A 5,832-nucleotide genomic window follows, 5' to 3' on the forward strand; every position below is an offset into this window, starting at 1 on the left:
GGTTGCGCTTTCGTGGTCTAAACTGAATCTTTGGCTGATCGTTGACCTGTGTTATCACAGACAAATTCGTGATTAACATAACGCAGTTCTCAATGAATGTACTGTGTTATCTCGGATCAGGGATTAATGAATCTGCGATAAACGAGGATAAATGTATTGTAATGTATCTAAATACTAAATAGCGAAATATCATTTGTTGTATCGATGGGCAGCGATATTGCTTTTGGAACGTGATCAAAGATTAATATCGACAGGATGAATTGGTAACTAGTTTTTTCTTATTTTCCTGTGTGTAATCTTATGATGTGTCTTGTGTGTTCTGTGTATTAGTGTCGGAATCTTATCTAAAATGGTGGCGCATTTTTCAGGAAATTTTCTATTTATATTTGTGTTGTTATGTTCTTTTAAATTGCATATTGTAATGTATCCTTGATGCTTGTGCGTGGTTAGCGTTCATAAATAGGAAGGAATTCAACCTCCAAGAATATGTGAAATGAGGAATTTAGTTGCTGTTTTTGCGCAGAAACATTGGCAAAGATCATTAGCATAATAATAATTTAATAAAGAAATTCTCTTCATTATTATTATCATCATTGTTGTTAAAGACGGCGAGCTGGCAGACTCGTTAGCACGCCGGGTTAAATGCTTAGCGGTATTTCGCCCGTCACTACGTTCTGAGTTCAAATTCCGCTGAGGTCGACTTTACCTTTCATATTTTCGGGGGTCGATAAATTAAGTACCAGTGGAACACTTCGATCGATGTAATTGACTCATTCCCACCTCCCACAAGCTGCCCTTGTGGCAAAAACTTGAAATAATAATTATCATAATTATTATTAAGGTAGCAAGCTGGCAGAATGCTTAGCAGTATTTCGTCTACCTTTACGTTTTGAGTTCAAATTCCACCGAAGACATCTTTGCCTTTTATACTTTCAGGGTCAATAAAATAAGTTCCAGTCGAAAACTGGGGTCGCTGTAATCAGTTTAATTGCTGGCCATGTGCCAATATTTGAAGCCATTATTATTTCTAGTAATAGTAGTAGTAGAGGCGGGAGTGGGGGATTAGCAAAATCGTTTGAGTATCTGACAAAATACCTTACAATAGTGGTGTCACCTCTCAGTTAACGTTCGAACGAGAGGAAGCAGTGTAAAAAGTGCTGAACGTGGAAGCTGCGCTGAGTATTGAAACCATTGCTCCGTTGGCGCTCCTCGACGATCTTATAACTCGACCAGCAACGAAAACAGCGAAAAGACGATAGAAAAAAAGAAATTAGTTTTGAAGGGAGAAGAAGTTGATTCCGTTAATCCTGGGGTTCCACTGTTACTTATTTCGTAGACCCGGATGAAAGGCAAAGACGTCCTCGGTGATATTTGATCTCAGAAGCTGAGGAACCTGAAGAAATGCCATTAAGTATTTTGTCCGGTGTGCTGACGACTCTGCCAGATCATTGCCATAATAAAAAGAAAATAATTATTTCTCAGTTTTGTCACAAGGCCTGCAATTTAGGTGCGGAGAGGGAAGTCGATTACATCGATCCCATTTCCTAGTTGGTACTTATTCATTCTGCCCCAAAAGGACAACAGATAAAAATGGCCTCGGTGATATTCGAATTCAAAAAGTTAAGAACTGGAAGAACAAGAAAATTATCCTTTCTGCTATAGGCACAAGGCCTGAAATTCTTGGGGGAGGGGAATAGTCGTAACATCTACCCCTGTGCTCCACTCTTACTTATTTCATCGACCCCCACCCAAAAAAAAAACGATGAAAAGCAAAGTCGGCTTCGGCGGAATTTGAACTCAGAACATAAAAAGAAAAGGTGGGGCGAAGCATTTTTTTCGGTGTGCTAACGATTCTGCCAGCTCAAAAACTTAATGAAAAACGAAAATAAGGAAATCATCTACAGGGTAGTGTCCCAAATGTCTGCCATGTACTTAATTAAAATCTTATGCTAACTCACAGCCTTACTAATGGGACACACGGTAATTTTGCATTTTCTTCAAGATTCCTTTCACATATCTAGAAACATGTTTATAAAAACAAATACACAAGAGAAAAAATATTTTAATTACCAGCTGAAGACACTTTTTTTTATGTTAGTTTTCGTTTGTTGAATGTTGTAACGAGACAACTGGAATTTGAAAAACTTTAATTAGAAGCCAAAACGTGATTAACTATCGACTCATAAGAAGTGAATGGATACAGCGTTTCTTAATTTGCATCTCAATTTCACTTCCTTTCTATCTTTCTCTCTTCTTCATTCTCCATTGATCGCTGTATACTTCATTCACAAACAAGGAAACAAGTGATAAGCATATATATATATATATATATATAATTTAAAGATTATCACGAAGCATAAGGATGCGCGAAGCATTGACCTGTTTAGAAATAGGAGTCAAATTTCCAATTCAACTGCCAAAAAAAAGACTATAATAATAGTATGCGAGGAAACGGACAAAGAATTAAGAAATTAAAAAGTATATCATTAAGGACTATGCCATTCAGATGCTCATGTACCATGGTTTCGGGTGCTGTCCTAATGGGCCTCAACCTTCTTCAGTATGAGTTACTGGATTCAAAATTCTAAATCCGTCACGCTGTAAGTCCATTAGCGTTCTGGCTTGTTTTGCGTCGAAACCAGTCCACATGGTGCAAATATATTTATGAGCAAATATTCCAATTCGTAGATTCGAAATAAGATTGTTAATATTATTTGTGATTAATATTTGTAATTGATAATATTTTTTTCTACTCAAGACACAAGGCTCGAAATTTTGGGGGAGTGGTGGCAGTCAATAAGATCGCCCTCAGTACGCAACTGGTACTTAATTTATCGACCCCGATCACATTAAACTTCGATTCATCGCTAAAATGAACCTGCGACCAAAGTTCTGTCCAAACGACATGTTCGTGAGCGAAATGAAGACTGGTTCTTTGATTCTTCTTGGAGATCAGAGGTTTCTTTTGCCGGTGCCCGAGCAAGCAACCGAGAACCTCGTAACCTCCGAGAAACTGTTTTACACGATAAGTTGACATCGGAAGTGTTGCAGTATCTGGTCCTGTATTTTTGATGGCGATGCTGGGATCTTTGGCACTATGTATGGCACCCCGTTCTGCAGTTTAAGTGACTTTCACTGCCAATATTTGGTACTAGGCCTTCCAGGATTTTCCAGATGTATATCACTGCATAACTTTCCCGCCTTCGTTCCAGGGAGAATGGTTTTAGTTCTTTCAGTCTTTCCCAGTAGCTGATACGTTGCATTGAGACGATTTTCTTGGTGTAGCTTCGTAGGATTGCTTCGAGTTCCGCCGTGAATTTTGTATTGTGTGGTGACCATCGTTGAGAGCAGTAGTCCAAGCGGCTGAGGACATATGAAGAAGAAATTTGGAGGGCACTCAAGGACCTGATAATTTTACCTTCACGGCAAATGTTGGCATGGGAAAGACGTTAAAATCTACCGGTTTGCTCGCCCGAGAACCCGCCAAAACTACCAGAGCCTTAACGAGAAAAAATTCCCTGAGGAAAGACACCAATCGTCTCCAAAGAAGAAAATATGTAAAAGCAGTGCACTCTTCAGATGTTACGCCCAAGGCAGCAGCTTAGCAAGAGTCTTTTTTTGTTTAAGGCGCAAAAGATTGAGCAGCAGCTGACCTGGTTACATCAAGCGCAAACAATGAACCTTGCCCACCACTGCGCAACACCACCACAGTCAACAGACACGGGATGGCCTCTCCTAACGCCTGCACAGTCATCACGCCAATATTTTTACTAAATATTGGGGGCCTGTTGCATCATTAAAAAAGCACAATTCTTTTCCTGAGAGACCTTACTGCATACAATCAAGCCCTATGCATAGCACTCGTGGAAACTCATCTCAACCCTGATATAGCGGATGCAGAAGTACACGTACCAAAACATGTCATACTGCGAACAGACAGAAGGGAAAGGAGTCATGGTAGAGTTGCTGTATACATCCGTGACGACCTCACACCCCAGGTCTTACTGTCATACTCAAATTCAGTATGTGACACTCTAATTGTATACATAAGACAACATAATATAGTCGTATGCAATACATATTGCCCACCGGATGCTCCAAACCACATAGGTAAGTTTGAAGATTGCCTCAGAAGAATTAAAGAAACTCTCATGCAACTGTAACATATTTCTTATGGGTGAGCATATTTCTTTTAGGTGATTTCAACTTCCCCAACGTCAAATTGCCCGAAGGTCTCAAGGACATCGTCCAGTAGAAGATACTTACCCAAGGTGCCACGCAGTGGGACTGAACCCGGAACCATGCAGTTGGTAAGCAAGCTACTTACCACACAGCCACTCCTCTGTATATATTTCGATGACCAATTTGTTAAATAACTGTTAACTGCCTTTAATACATCCTTTTGTTGTTTACACCACCTGTCCTCGTCTGTTGTTTTTTTTTTCGTACATTCTCCCATATATATATATATATATATATATATATATATATATATATATATATATACATTCATTGAGGAAGAGATTGTGTTCTAAGATAAGGTTAATAATTTTATATTAATCTAATAGATAAATAAGACATAATGTAAAAGTTTCCCCCTAACCTATAAGATTAAAGTCCACCTCCCCACACATTGATGATTATGAATGCTGCTATAAATTTCCAAACTTTTGTCTTTGCCCAGGAGAACAATTATTTTTCCCTCTCTGAGAAAACTTATTGTCTTAATAGATACGCGCGTTATGACCTTTTCCCTTATCAGAGCGGTTAACAGACTTTATGACTAAATTCCGTCTTGGTGTTTTTGTACTGCTTTCAATTCCAACAATTACTGATTGATTGTTCATTGAACTAGGTTATTGTTAGACTATGTAACTGAATTCCCATCATCAAGTAGGCGTGTTTAGCGAATTTGTAAAGTAGTGCAGGCACGAGTAATTCACATCAGACATGCGGTCATTCATCCGCCATTTTTTCTGACTTGTTCTAAAGAAAGCTTTGAAGTTAATCACTGCTTTCTACTCTTTCCGGTCACTCGCGTGAAGCACGAAACAGCATCAGCTGTCGCTTCCGGTGTATCTACATACAACACGTGATATAGTCATTCGTTGCGTTCGCGTGCACTTACCTGGTCTCCTCTCAAACATATTCATGTCCACAGTTTCTTCGTTTTTCAAAGGGATTAGCAAAAATAGACGATAAGTAAAACGTCATCACCGATGACAACAACAAGAATAATAATGCAAACAAGAATAAGAGTAGAAATTAATCATAATAATCCTTTTTTTATTATTTTGGCACGAGGCCGGCAATTTTAGAGGTGGGACAAGCCAATTACATCGATCCCAGTCCTCAGATGGTACTCATTTAATCGACCCCGAAAAAGATGAAAGCAAAATCAGAACGGAAACACCTGAAAGAGGGCGAAGTATTTCGTGGTGTGTGTATGTGTGTGTGTTGTGAGTCAAAATAATGTAAACGGTGAAAAGCAATTGTTTTCCTTGTCATGAAGTCTATTTCACCCTATCACAGCATCAAAAGATCCAATAAACAACATGTCTGAAAAGAATATGTGTACGTGCGATTACGTGTACGTATATGAATGTAACACAATATATTGACCAAGACAAAGGGCTCGCGTGTAACAATAAACTTGTGGGGGTTTATAAACTATTCATATAAATATAATGTACTTACCAATCGGCTCTTTTGTTTATGAGCAACGAAAACAGAGATAGATAGATAGATAGACACACAGACAGATATGCATGTATGTGTGTATATACGTTTGAATATATATATATATATATATATATATATATATATATAATT

This window comes from Octopus bimaculoides, chromosome 4 (assembly GCF_046866305.1).
Source record: "Octopus bimaculoides isolate indiv1 chromosome 4, ASM4686630v1, whole genome shotgun sequence".
Lineage (NCBI taxonomy): Eukaryota > Metazoa > Mollusca > Cephalopoda > Octopoda > Octopodidae > Octopus > Octopus bimaculoides.